General features: G+C 30.9%; 1 protein-coding gene across 3 annotated transcripts in view; it reads right to left on the bottom strand.

Annotated features, from left to right (window-relative positions):
* The window catches only part of Task6 (TWIK-related acid-sensitive K[+] channel 6), a 57,902-nt gene that overhangs the window by 23,781 nt on the left and 19,509 nt on the right, over window positions 1-14,612 (bottom strand). Inside the window, exon 2 of one of the 3 annotated variants that reach the window (XM_035088417.1) lies at window positions 9,300-9,357. The exons of the other annotated variants lie outside the window; for them this stretch is intronic. The gene's annotated coding sequence lies outside the window, so the exon portion shown is untranslated. The remainder of the gene's footprint in view (window positions 1-9,299; window positions 9,358-14,612) is intronic. 3 annotated transcript variants of the gene reach the window in all.

Raw genomic sequence — 14,612 nt, 5'->3', positions numbered from 1 at the left:
CAAATATTGGTATTCATAAGAGACAAGGGCAGGAAAGCAGCATAAATTGGTTGTATTTGGCAGACGTGCGTAATCGATTGTTCTGGAAAATCGGGAGAGATCGCGATCACAAGCCCAGAGGTTGAAAGCTTTACAGGAGGTGGGGTGAACTATAGTGGTTTCTGGTTGCTGCACCGATAACAAAGTTACCTATGGACACGCGGTATGGAAAATATACACTAGATGAGAGTAACTCGTCGTTGCGATAACGTACCCGCAATGCGGTAGACCCATGCCTCGAAAACGCCGCGCGTTCCCGAAAGCTCCCGCACAAACTTGACCCCATGTGGCCGTATCCACCCGGTTCTTGCTTCGGTTCTCTCTTCGCCGCATCATGTTTGTGTGTGCCATTGCCTGTCTCTATTTGCGAGAAGTATGGGAATGAGAGAAAAGCCTCAGGAATATCCTCTGAGAAGGATTTGCTTTATCGTTCGCTATTCTCTCTCGGTCTTGCTATTCCTTTTCACCTTCTCTTTCTTCTTCTTCCTTCTCAACCACCAGCTTTAGACGATAAATTTAACTCCGGCATTGCCGCAATTTTCACCCTGGCAATCTTGGGATTCGTTGGATTTTTATCACTTCACTCAAACGCGTATACACATTACCAGCCACGAAAATGAAGATCCTCCATCACTTCTAGGCCAAAAAATAAATTCATTTATACCTTGACAGTATTTTTTTTTCCTTCTCTCTACTTTATGCACCTACTTCTACTTTTTCTTATTTCGTTGGCTTGTCATGTTGAAGAAGAATATGCTAAGTTTACTTTTTATTGCAAATAAAGTTTTTTCGTCAGCACCCACATAAACAGTCAAATCCCCGTTCTTTTTCACTGATAATTCTACTAAAGTTATAGCCAACAGTAAATCTAATTGTCTATTGTTTATCTTTGTAGGATAGTAAAGGGTTTCAGTGGATTTTTTTTTGAAACTTTTATCTTTAATTAAGGATCTGGTTAGAAGTTTAAATATGGTCCTGATCAGATAACACAGAGGTGTTAGATCGGGGATGTAAAAAATACCATTGAGTTAAAGCATAGTGAATTTAATTACTCGAAAGTGGTGGGATTTATTTTAATGTTATTACCATAGTCATTCTTTCAACTGGAATTTCAATTTTAATATTGACGTGAATATTTTTGTTTAATTAATGTCTTTTTTAGAAATTCCTATTGGGCAAATTCCTAAATTAGCGACCCGAATAAGTATAAATGTATTTGAGATATGAAGTTAATTATATTATATTAATTAGACGAAAAATCTATATTTTTTGAAATAACTAACCAGAGAAAATATATTGAAATACTCAAATTCCCATTATTATTTGATACGATAATTAAATTATGGAACATAATTGTTTTAATTGATCATCTAGTTAATCAATAATCATTTAATTATCGTTATCACACACTTAATATTCAAAGATGAGTCCGTTGTAATTTTATTCTAATTAGTAGAATAAATATCAGAATTTTTTGGGGTGTAAAATGGTTATTAATTCTGTTGAAATAGTAGCTGTGCTTATCTTCCATGAAAATCACTGCAGTACTTATAAGACGATTACTACTCTTTAATAAAACATTCAAGAGAAAATTTGTTTTATAAAATCAATTTTTTTTCACTTAATTGAACATTAAGAAAATCTTGTTATCTATATTAGAAAAATAGAAATAACAAATCTATTTAGTTTAAAAAATATTGAACTGATTAAAATAAAATAATGGAAATAAGATAACTTCCTTCCTGTAAACCTACAAGTCTTTTTGCTTGTCTAAGTCTCCAAATGTAATTTATTTTTCAGATTATTTGTTCTTAAGATAAATTAAGTGAAACGTACATTACATTTTTTGTTCTTAATTCCGACATAATTGTTATACTGTAAAAATATGTAATCAATTATTTTCATATCTTTAAAATGTCTAGAAAAATAATTCGTTTTATCTTGATTCTTCTGACTGAAATAATCTTCTAAAACTCTCGGTTAAAAATTTATTATAAAGCTTCAACTTTTTTCTAAATATCAAAATAATCGTAAGTGAAAGAACGCGAAACTTACTATTGCTGAGCTACAGGGACCCGATAAGAAAGAAAGAAAAATAAATTAGTTGTTATTTTCTTTTCCTACATTTAAAAAATTAAACAATACAGTGAACATTTTTTTAATTAAAACTTGAAAACGAAACAAGCTGACAAAAGCTTCATTCCTATTCGACTTTTCCCGAAGTAATTCACTCAAGCAATTATTCTTATTATTCTTCGCTCTTGCCATCTTCATATTCTTCATCAATCTTCACTATTCTTACTACGCACATTCTATATTCATTTCAGTTACAATACGTTTTATCCTCTTTTTATTTAGATCCCGTGGAGATTCTCTTTAAAAGTTTCCAATACTACTGACATTCAAACTCTCATGAGAGAGCACTCGCATGAATATGATCTCGAGTTTTACTGAGTGTTTCGTTCACTTGCTCTATTCCCAGGATAATCCTTGTCGTTTCCTGCCAGACCTACTCTGGAATACACCGGTAATGAACGTTATTCGAAGGAAATCACTTCGATATTGTTTCCGGTGTTTCGAGTAACTCAGATGAATGAGCTTTATGTGACGTACATAAGCCATTTCTTCCTACTTGCAAAAGTACTTTATATATTTAACTTTCCGTCTTTCATTTAGTTGTGCTTGAGTCCTTAATCTCATTAGGAATATTTCACGTTGTAAAGTTGGAGTTCAATCCTCCACGAAATTTCTATTATTCTTCACTTCAATATGCACATCTGTTTTTAACAGTTTCCAAATCTTCTTATTACCATAGTGTGTAACTTTCATTATTATTACAATTAATTTTCTATTTAAATATAAAAAGGTAATTAATTGATGGAATTTTTATTTGACACTTTAATACTACTGTCGTTAATTGGCGAAGCTATCACACTCTATACGATCGATGTAGCCACCTTCTCTCCCTCTCTTTCTTCGCCCGGGGTACACATTTAATTGCACAAAATAATGTTCCCTGACACATTGACTTTTATGTGTTCATACCAGAAATGTAGTAAAAATTTTAGTGTTATCGGACTATAAAATTTTGCGATTGATATAAAAATCGTAAAATAAGACGGAATTTATACTAATAGACCAACGCACAGTGTAAAAAAAATATCCAACTTGAAATTTTATGACTAAATAAATAAAAAAACAACAGTTTGAATCTTTAATTTACTTTATACGGTCCAATTATTACGAAATAACTTAAATAATTCTCTTTTCTAATTATTTTCTTTGCTGCTTGTCAGCTTGAAAATTAACTCCTTTGGAAAAATAAAATGTTCCTTTTTAATGCAAACATGAAATATTTAGATTTAAATAATAAAGTACAGAATACTTAATTCAAATACATGACTAGAATACGGGTTGAAATATGTTGAAAGAGATACACTAGTGTCAGTTTAATTATTATATTTTATACTTCCTTTTGTGAAATAGCAAAAATAACATTATTATTACTGTGTAAATTAATTTCATAAATTTTGAGTAATTTATAATATTTTTAGGTAAATTATTCCCTGCACTAAAATAGTTTCTCCAAGAAAAGAATTTTATTGTGATGAAAAATATTTTTCATACAAAATATCAAAATTTTTTTTCGCTCCAGTTATTTATTTTGAATAAAAGTTTTTAATGGTCTATGCTGTGTATTTTTTATTCATAGGTTTAAATTTTTTTCACTGTTATTTCAATAAAGTAAGTTTCAATGTATAGTTTGTCTGTCCCATGTTTTAATAATTGAATGTAATCAGTGTGGAAGTCATTTAGTCAATTACGTCAATAATGAAGTGGTTAGATCAAAGCTTCTTGATATATTAATCCATTAATGCCCACGAGCGATGCGATTATTAGAAAATTTTCAATTTTTAGCAGCGAGATTTTAAATATTCATCATCAAAAATGAAGAGTGAATTTTGTTGATAATTTAAATAAGCTATTATCTATGAAGTACATTATTGTATACGAATTATCAGAAATAAAACAATTTTTTATGAATTCTAGATTTAAAAATACATACATACACTACAATTCCAAACAATTTAAACCAGATTTATAATCACGTACAAAAATTTTTAATTAAAAAAAAAAACAATTCTATTTTAATCATGAACTGAGGATAATAAACTCCATTCGATATCAGAATAATTTATTTGGATAAAAAAAAATTGTTAAAGCCTTTCACTTGTATATAATTCAAATCATGAAAATTTTCATTAACTTATCAATAAAAAATGTGCAACTCAAAATAATTTTATCAATACAATAAAAAAAATTACTTTTTTTTCAATCTTTAATCGAAGCTTCATTGAAATTTTAATATGAGTCATAAACCTGTATCAATAAATAATAATAAATTCACGAAAGCTTTCGATTTTTATAGTATAAAAAAAATACATTGTACTTTGACCGGAATGACCCACGATAAATAAAATAGAATAGGGAGCATATTTAATTGTATTTATTAATGATAATGAAATGAACATTGTTGAAGTCATTTCTTATTGTCAGTAGTAGGGCATATACAGGCAATCGGGTTAACTCCTGGTTAAATTTACTGGCGTTCATTAGCATAATTGTGCTAGCATTATGTGAGAATCGAGGCCAATCGGACGCAGAAATTTCACGCGATTAGTTTGGTAACACCACAAATACTTCAAGTCGTTTGTTAAACTAAATAGTCCTGGAGGACCATTGATATCTGATTCTCAGTCGTCTAGAATTCTCTTAACCCTATGCTATATGTTCCCTTACAAGCTGCCTATATTGTGTTCGATTGATTTAATTGTGGTTTATATTGATGAGGAGATGACGTAGATATGCGGCCATGCTCGGACTAATTACCAAGGTACTAATTACACAAGTGTGAGGTAACATATGCATGTTTGATAGGAATTACTGGCATAATACACTGTATCGCGTGGCAGTCACTTGTTTGCGAAAATTGCCGGTTTCCATTGGCTTTCCTTCGCTCCCTTGCGAAAAGACTCAATCTTTCTCTCTCTCTCTCTCTTTAATCCTGACTCTGAATAAATTACATAGCTTAAGACTATGAATTATCTTGAGAAATTATTTTATTTACAACTCAATTATTCCTCTTAACGAATGCTTTTAATCATTTGTTGGTATATTTTCTTCCTGTATTTATTCATAGACGTTCATATTAATTTTAATCAAATTTTTATTTGACTCCAAAAAAAAAGTTTTACGAAAAATCATCTCAATATTGCAGGATAAATAAAATGTAAAATACTTTTCATCATTTTTTTTTTTGTTATAAAAATGAAATATTTTTTTTCTCAAAAAAAAATTTTTGAAAAATTAATTTAGTCTTTTATTGGCCTTTTTTTCAACTCAAATTACAAAATAAAGCTGCAATAATCCGAATTTGAATTTACAATTTTTCGGAGTATTCGATTTACTCTAAACTCACTCTTATAACCTTCTTTATCCTCTATTTATGATAAAAATGTACCTTTGGAAAATTTCATGCAAAAACGTATTTGACTAGTTAATTCGGTGAAAAAAATGAACTGAATTTTAAAGTAAAGTATGTTTGACACAGTGCTGAAATGTTATAAGAGGCAACTGTCGTCATCTGTTTTTTTTGTTCATTCTCTCGAAATTAAATTTCAAGAAAGAAGTTTTAAAATTAAAATGATAATTTTTTTTTCCTATTAAATCCATAAGAATACGAGTAAGTAAAAAAGAGAAGAAGAAAAAAAAAACATATAAGCGAGAGGGTAATTTTTTGCAAATGGTTTTTTAAGGACAAAATAATAAGATATTTTTTTCGGTGGAAATTTGTTTAAAGTAAAAATATGTTTAAAAGCAAGATATCAGAGCAATTATCTTTTGTGAACATTTTTCCTTCGTCATGATGGAAGTGTAAAAGCACATCAATGTCGTTATGATCCCCCCTTAGATAATGCGATCGTTCGATATTAAATTTCCTCGTTCCGTACTTCTCGTTAAGCCAATCGCTTTGCAGAAATATTACCATCATATCGTTTTTCAATACATTTTTTATAATCCTTGATTACATTCTAAATCAATACAGTACTCGGCGCATATCAATGTTGAATTTTCAGTCTTGTTAAAATAAGCATCACATACAATGAGCATACATTTTATGTGTCTGATTAATTACCAATGAGTATTTAGATAAAAATAATATTTGCATATTCCTATCAACTATTTAATTAATGAGGTGCATCAACATGAGAGAATTTCATGAACTCTATTATAGCAACCAACATCATGGTAGTTTATTATTACCAATAATTACGACGTACATGTACAATACATCTTCGTCTACATGATTATTATTATAACTTTGACACGACAGCGGTTTATTGTTTTTCACCTGACAGATAAAATTTGATTTAAAAACTTCTTTCCACTTTACTGTCTCTTTTATTTTTCTTTTTAATACTTGGGTACTGTTGCAATATACACAATGACGCAACTTTTCTTTTATTACAAGAGTAAAACAGGTAACAATCCCGTGCAGCAGCATCTATATATGTATGTGTGTATAGCAAAAAGTAGCTTGAATGAAGTCGCAAGTTCTTTCTCCCCAGTAACTGTCCATGACCTATTTTCACTTTTTATAGCTCAAAAAATTTCAACAGTTTTTTAAACATACTAAAAATATGTCTCTCTGTATTGAGGGAGGTAAATTGCCACTCGAATTATAATTTGGACTGTTAACGCACCATTGAACTAACTGAATCAACGTCTCCTTGGGTGCAGATGCACTGGGGATGAAGGTTGGAAATAAATGGATAAATAAAAGAAGAAAAAAAATAAAATCAAAATTGTGACGAAGAACGAATAGAACAGGGAATGATCAAGGAAAGTAGCTGGCGTATAGCTGAATGGAGCATGTATTTTGGTGTAATAGAAATACGCAGGGGCGCGAGTGAGAGAGGTTGGAGAATGCAGAAGGATGGTGGCCTGGTTTTATTGAACCCTCTTGCTCTCGTTTGCAGTCACGTTGATCTCAGTCACTCCCACTGGATGTGAGGAAGGAATACTGGGATGCAAGTGCGACGGTGATAGAGTCTGTGCATAGTTCGCTGAGGCTATGTATAGGTCCTCGTTTCTATAAATAGAATTCAAGCGTCTCTCCTACCACTCCTGAAACCTTAACGTGTCGTGTCCTCGTTTATCCGGTGGTACGTCTAGTCATTCGGTCTTCTTTACTCTTTTAGCGTGCAAGTACCGCCAACCAGCGTCACGGCGCCTTCCACCACCATTCTCCACACACCACGTCGGCAGCATCACAGTCAGAACGTTGTGGCGTTCGACCAGGCGTGCGCGGGACGTCCGACACCCCATCACGACACCCTCCTATGGACCACCACGCCGTTCTCTTCTTCTCTTCATGTACTACTGCTGCTAACCCTCTCGGTGGTAAAGCAAGGAAGGCATATATAAAGAAGCAGCAGGGGGATGAACGTCACTGTATAGAAAAGTATGCGGCTAAATATAACGACAATCATCAGCCACGCTTCAAGGATAACTACGGCATCAAGTCTTTTTAATCTTTTCTACTATTCACTTTGTTATGTCATTTGTTTTTCTTCTCTTTTTAATTGTCAACATTTTTTTCATCTTCCCAACTTTTTATTTGTTTTATTTCGTTAATTATTTTCATCCCTCTTGTTTTTACCTAACAAAGCTCCAAAGAGTTATATTCATCTTCTGCTACGTGAATTTTTCAAAACTTGTATATTTGTGCTTTTTCAAATAATTAATAAACATATACGCTTATTGCTCTATTAAGAGGATTTTAAAATGAACAAAGAGAACGCCAACGGCAATTTACTAGTAAAAATAGTGCAAATTTAAGAACAAAAGCGATAAATGATGTTTCCGTTTGAATATATACAATAATTAATAATATTTTAACAAAACTATTTTACGTTACGTACGTACATGCTGCATGTATTTACCAAAATATTTGCTACTCGACTTTCTCTTATATATCTGACCTGTTCTCTCCGTGTGAAATGTACAAGTGGTTTCTCTACGACCCACAACCAACCAGACCTCACTCGCGAATTGCGCATTTAATTCTCTACTCAACTTCCTACGAGATCTCTTTCACGTTGTATTTACAGATGATAAAGTGCTGTGACAGTAGACATTGTGTTTTGTTTTTCCTTTACATATTATTATCATTCTTTTTTTTTTTAATTCTTTTGTTGGCCCGTTCACTTTCTCGAATCATTCAGTTAAATTAATTCATGCTCTCTGCAAAAGTTTAAAAATAGTTTAATATCTGCAACTAGCGGGGTATTTAAGCGTAAAATGCAAAAACTTTGCGTCAGAAAATTAAAGTTTAATTTGGTGAATAAAAAAAAAGCGTTGATTTGATGGATTTTAATAAATTAATATATACTTCAGATAAAAAAATAGCTAGTGAATTAAAAATTTACACATAATCTTCTAAAAAAAATTCGAGTCTTTCAGTTAGTTATACGGTTTTTGTACAGCTTAAAAATAGATTTTTCATTTTCTTGTGTAAATTACACAAGTTTTGCCATATTTTTTTTTTTAAAGCAAGAACATTTTTTTTGCCACTTATTTCTCGTGTAATTTATCACCTTTTTTATTCTTTATGTTTATAAGGTAATAATAATTTAATAAAAATGAAGATTCGTTCGTTAATATGACATTAAAAAGAGATTCTTTTGAAAATTTTAAGACTCAAATCAAGTTTTTATGTCCAGCAGTTATGGACAAAAAGGCACTGGAAATTTAATATTTTTCAAAATTAAATCGTAAAACAAGCTCAGAATGACTGAAATAAAAATAAAAAATTTTTTTTAGAATTGAATTACTTTTAGATTTACATTCTAATTAATTTTTCAAACCTTTAAAGTGTTTGGATAAACCCGAGTCAAAAAATAGGTAGTCTGTTTAAACGGACTTTAATCAGATTAAAACTGCAATTTTGAGCAGTTTCGGAGATAAAATTTCAATCCACTGACCAATAATAGGATAAATTGCGAAAATTGATAGATAGAGAAAATCTGTGAAAGATCACTTCATGGTTCAAGATGGACTTCTTTAAAGAATGATAAAAAATGTTTAAAATTTGTAAATTTGAGTGTGGAAAAAGCCAAAGTAAAATGGTGCACTTTAAATATCACATGAATTACTCAAGACGGAAGTTTTTAGTCTTTACGAAATGCAACTCATACCTTTGTATTTTTACAGGTTAATAAAATTCTTGAAGGAGCGGTGTTGCCCTCGTTTTTTCTGGAAATAAATTTAAGTTTGTCAGACAAATTTAAAAGTAAAAACAAATTTCGATCTTTTTTGCGGTAGACGCATTGAAATTTTAGCTTTTAAACAGTTTAAAATTACACTTTTAGTCTGAGTTAATTCTTCTCAAACAGATTACCTATTTTTTAACTCTGAAACACTGCTATACCTTAAATGTTTTACTATTGGTCTGAGCAATTTGTAATGCTGAAGTAGAAAATAAGTCAAAGTACATTGATTTTTTAGTAGGTCAAAAATAATTCTCATTACATAGACAAAAAAGTTACTAACAAAAAAAAGATTGCTTAAAGGTTGGCTCTTAGAAAGCCATTGTTAGGTCCCCACAGTTTACTTCAAATTTTAATTATTTTTACACTAATTGTCAAAAATGGCTAATAAGCGAAGTTTATGAATAAGAATTCTTTTTCTATTTTCTCATAGAGGATGGATTTAAATAAAAAAATTGTTTCAATCATAATAACTAAAAAAACAATGGAGAAGTTATTATTTATCTCAAAGAACTTAATAATTTTTTTTACTTAAATTTATTATAACGACTAGAAAGAAAATTGCCTGGTGTTTTTAAAACACTACAACACAGACCTTTCAAAACAATTAAATTGGAAATTACGAGCATTTGGAAAGCGACCAAAAAATAATTTTTTTAAGAAAAAACCTCAAGCCGCCCTTTTTTATCGGCAATTTTCTCCTACGTGTTACGGTGATCATTTTCAACCGGCAAAAAAAAAGTTGGTACTCCATGACAACTTTTTTTCACCCCATCTATATATCTAAAGCACAGCTGTTCTGAATTTTATGTTACACATAAATTTGAAATCTTCACATTAAACGTTTTCTTACTCTAACGCAAGAATATCTAAAAACAATAATTTAATCGTTTCCAACAAATTGGGTATAAATTTCTCAATATCATTATCTCATTATTAAACGGAAAGAAACATAAATATTCAATCGAACTCGAGATAAGTCAATACTAATTTACATAGTCATAAAGTGAGAAAAGCCTGAAAAACAGAGTTGCAACTGACACTCAATAATTACAACTTTTTAACGCACATTGTTTGATGTCGATATTAAATTGGAATGCATTTTATAGACTTGGCAAACTCGAACTATGAACTTTCGAGTAGATTCAAGGGGAGAGAAACAGATAGTTGACCGAACTCTCATCTCGAGTGAGATACAAAATCTGAATGATATTGTAGACTCGGCGAGAAAAAGAGAATGAACATAATATCTTCCAATATTCGTGTGAAAAATGACTTCTCTAATATTTTGCGTATTTACCAACGAACAACAATGATTTATATATCAAGCAATTTAGACAAAATGACATATATAACTTATTTAATAAAAAATTCGATTAAAATTATCACATAAAAATGTCAGATTTAATACCAATTTCAAGTCAAAGTTTCGAAAATTCCATTAAATATTTATTTTGTTCATACGGATGAAATAGCCACATCATAGAAGTTGAAGAGAGGAATAATTTCAATCCCCGAGAGTAATATTTTCACTAGCGCCGTAGGCAATCCAGGTCTTTTGAGAGAGTTTAAATACAAGAATATACAAGTTGGAATTAAATTAGCTAAATTTTTACTAGTTTTTTCAGTAATTATATAACTAATTAAAATAATAGCACTTTTTACTGATCAATTGGCAAATAGCAAAAACAAAGCACTTGAAAATTGGCTACTGAGTTGATCAATGAAGTGGAAATACATAATGGAGTTATTCATTGGAATTAAAAATTAATAAAATATTTTCGTTATTTAACGAATATCAAAAGAATATTAAATTGATATTATTTATTAACTAAAGTATTGAAAATTATTTATAATAGAAAAAAATTTATGTAATATTATATTACTGAAAAATTCAATAAATAAATAACGAATAATCAGATGTCTCTTGACTGTTCAATGATACTGTCAACCTATTCATTTCCACTAATTCGATCATCGAGACTTTGTAAACTCAATGAAATTGTTTTTTGATCAACGAAATGACGATTTGCTGCTCATATTCAGTGATTTTAAAACTATCCTATTACCAATAGAATAAATATTTTACAAAAGTTATCAAGTGTAATTAAAGTTAATTATCTAAAAATAAATCATAATTCTTTGCAAATATTCCAAGTAGTTATGTATATTTACCATGAACTTGATGATAAAATTCATTAAATGCTAATACTAAATGTTAATTCTATACATAAAAATTACAACCTACTCTTAATGAAGCTAAATTTGTTAAAATTATAAATAATCCATCGAGTTAAGGGCTGAAGAAGCTGAACTGTGAACTTTTGAAGGTCACTTAGTTAACCTTTTCTGTTTTTCACCTACACTTTTCTTCTTTGCATCTTTCTTCAGCACATAAACGCGTGGGTAGGATCGATCGTCACATAAAAGTGAAAGGAACACGTCGACTCAACAGGAAAAGATATTCTCTTCCTTTTTATTCATTTATAACTCTTTTATTTATCTACACAAAAAAACTACTGTATTGCTACAATAGATTGGAGATTTGATCCTGCAACACGTGTTTTATATTTTCATTTTTATTCAGAGCAAACAGCACATGGTTATAATTAAACATTTGTGACTTTAGAGATCGTTTAATAAAAGGAATTTATTAAATATCAATATTATCAATATTCTGTATATAAAATCAATATGTGTACTTGTTATTGGTTTCTGAACACACCATGTCTACTTTTAATTTGCCTCAGCAGCTGCTCTCTAATTTGTGGTTACATACAATGTTGAAAACTTTTCCAGTCACCTAATGAAACTCTATCTTCTATCCAAAGTAATGTGCTCATTTATGAACTCATCGTAAACTTATATGGTCAAAACTTGAACAGCTATTTTCTGGAGACAACTTGTCAAACTACTTTTGGTATCAATGGGAAATTCTACAAAGAGCTACACCAGTTTACATATTTTCCACCTAAAATTTTGATCCAGTCATGCAGAATTCATTGTACATAAGCAGTAGCGAGTCATAGATATATAGTATCTCTACTTGAGAAAATAGTTCAAAGCATATAGTGAATACCAGAGAGACCAAGTCGTCGAAGGATCAGCAGCTCAATTTAAACTTGCAGGTCGGAATATGTACGAGTGACTATGACCACAGTCTAACATTTAAACAAATGCATAATTTCCCTTAGCTTGCAAATTACCATATCTCAACATCACTTCTGTATTCTCGTATTTTCCTTATAAATAGATACTCGAGTATTCACAATATTCCACGGATTTCTTATGCTTGACAGCAACTTTACATGTGGATTAAAATCGATGTTGAAGTTGGTTCCAATGAAACTTACAAATCTCAAGTACAGACTGAGTATCACGTTTATTCAAACACCAACGCCCAAGCTAATTTAACAACTCCATGAGAAATTCAGTGATTTGGCTGAGAAGTCATTTAGATAATTCTGCGGTTCTGTCTTTTGAGAATAGAGTAGTTGACGCCAACGAGATCTATGAGCATTTGGTAGTGGAAAAGTTTGTCTTTTATCGAATTTCGTATCACCAACAAGATCATTCTCGAAAATATTAATGTTGTTTCTAAGAGCTTTCAGTGAATGAAAAATGGTTGCTCCGTGTGAAAGAAAGCATCAATGTTTGATGGAAAAAGTCGGTAGGTATATATATCCAAGTGTTGTGAAAGATATATGTTCTCAGGACTTTGGACTTACGTTGGCTGACTTATCTTGAATTTCCACGTGGCCGAGTTGGTGGATGAGTAACGGGGTAGGTTCTCGATTAAAAAAGCTCAGGTTCGTGTTGAAAAGGCTCGACTTTCTATTTCCCCATATCGATGGAGTCTTGTTGGAGAAATGATTGTGCCAGTTTCAGGCATTTGAAAAACCATTAACGAAATAGCATAGGGTGAGAAAAGTTTCATTGCTGGAGTTAACATCAGGAAAAGCTCAGTAGTAAATCAGAGGTGGGAAATTGCAGGTCTTGTAATGATGATCAGATAAAACCAAAGATTTCTAACATCCGGAAGATTCCAAATCATTATTTCATAGCTGAGGTCTTGCTGAGTCATGAAGGAAATGAAGACGATGTCTACCAATGTAGGTATTTCATACTATAAAAAAAGACAAAAAATAGTTAAACTCAACTTTTTGTTAAAGCAAGTATGACTCCCACAGGAGCTCACGATGGCGTTTCTCTTGACATTTTAGGTCTTTTATAAAAGAAACTCAATCGGATGCCTTAGATGTTCATTTCCCCAAAGGTGACTTAGCCGTTTTGTTATTCGTAACATTCACTCGTTTGTCGTCTCCAATAATCATCTCATTTTGACGATGCACACAAGAAGAAGTTCTGTGCGAGAAAAGTCAATAAAATAAAAAAGCATTATAAAAAAATTCATGTCGGAAGGAAGAATACCTTTCTTGTGTAGCTTCCGGAGACTATTGCTTTTTCTGTTATATTTTTCTATGTACATACATTGTATATAAACTATCTTTTATACTGTAATTCTTCTTGAACTTTGTCCTCCGTGACTTTACATTGGTCGTATGTGCATTGAATTGTATATAGACTGGAATTGTTTTTCGCTAGCAATTCTTTCTGTTTATATCGTCAGAAAGTATACACTCGTTGAACAACTAGAAGAATTCAAATTCATAATACCATTATCATTGGTACATTCTTGTTGGATGGCTCGTTTGGTACTACGCTATGGTTATTAATGATATTGCGAATGCTTTTTGCTTGATTTTTGTTACGTGAAAATTTTACCAAAGAGATTCTTTAGGAATTTACTCAAGAGATATCTGTGTATTACTGCACTCGACCTCAACATCAGTTATAAAGGCACTTGTAGTCGATTTAAGATCAAAATTCACCATTTGTTGTCGTCAGCTTTCCAATTCTCTTTTTTAGCTGAAATACATATAGAAGTGGTTTTCTAGTCGTACTAACCGTATTGTGTTTTCAGGGAAGTTGAAAGTTTACCGATATTGTTGTCTTGAAAATTTCATGCTAGTTCATTTTATGACTCTGAAAATCTTTGAGCTTCGTACTTTTATTCTCTCGTTTCATTTATTTAGTCGATATCTCATGTCATTATTTTGTAGCCAAGTCGTGGTTAAATTTTATAATAAGGGAATGATAGAAAGCACTAGATTTTTTTTTATCTATTTTTAAAAGTACTCGAGAGAAAATTTTTTACCTTTGAAAAATTAGTTTCGTTTA

Source organism: Chelonus insularis, unplaced genomic scaffold (assembly GCF_013357705.1).
Source record: "Chelonus insularis isolate UGA/USDA-ARS -01 unplaced genomic scaffold, ASM1335770v1 contig_4_pilon, whole genome shotgun sequence".
Lineage (NCBI taxonomy): Eukaryota > Metazoa > Arthropoda > Insecta > Hymenoptera > Braconidae > Chelonus > Chelonus insularis.
The sequence above is the reverse complement of the archived record's forward strand: the minus strand, read 5'-3'. Positions and strand labels throughout refer to the sequence as shown.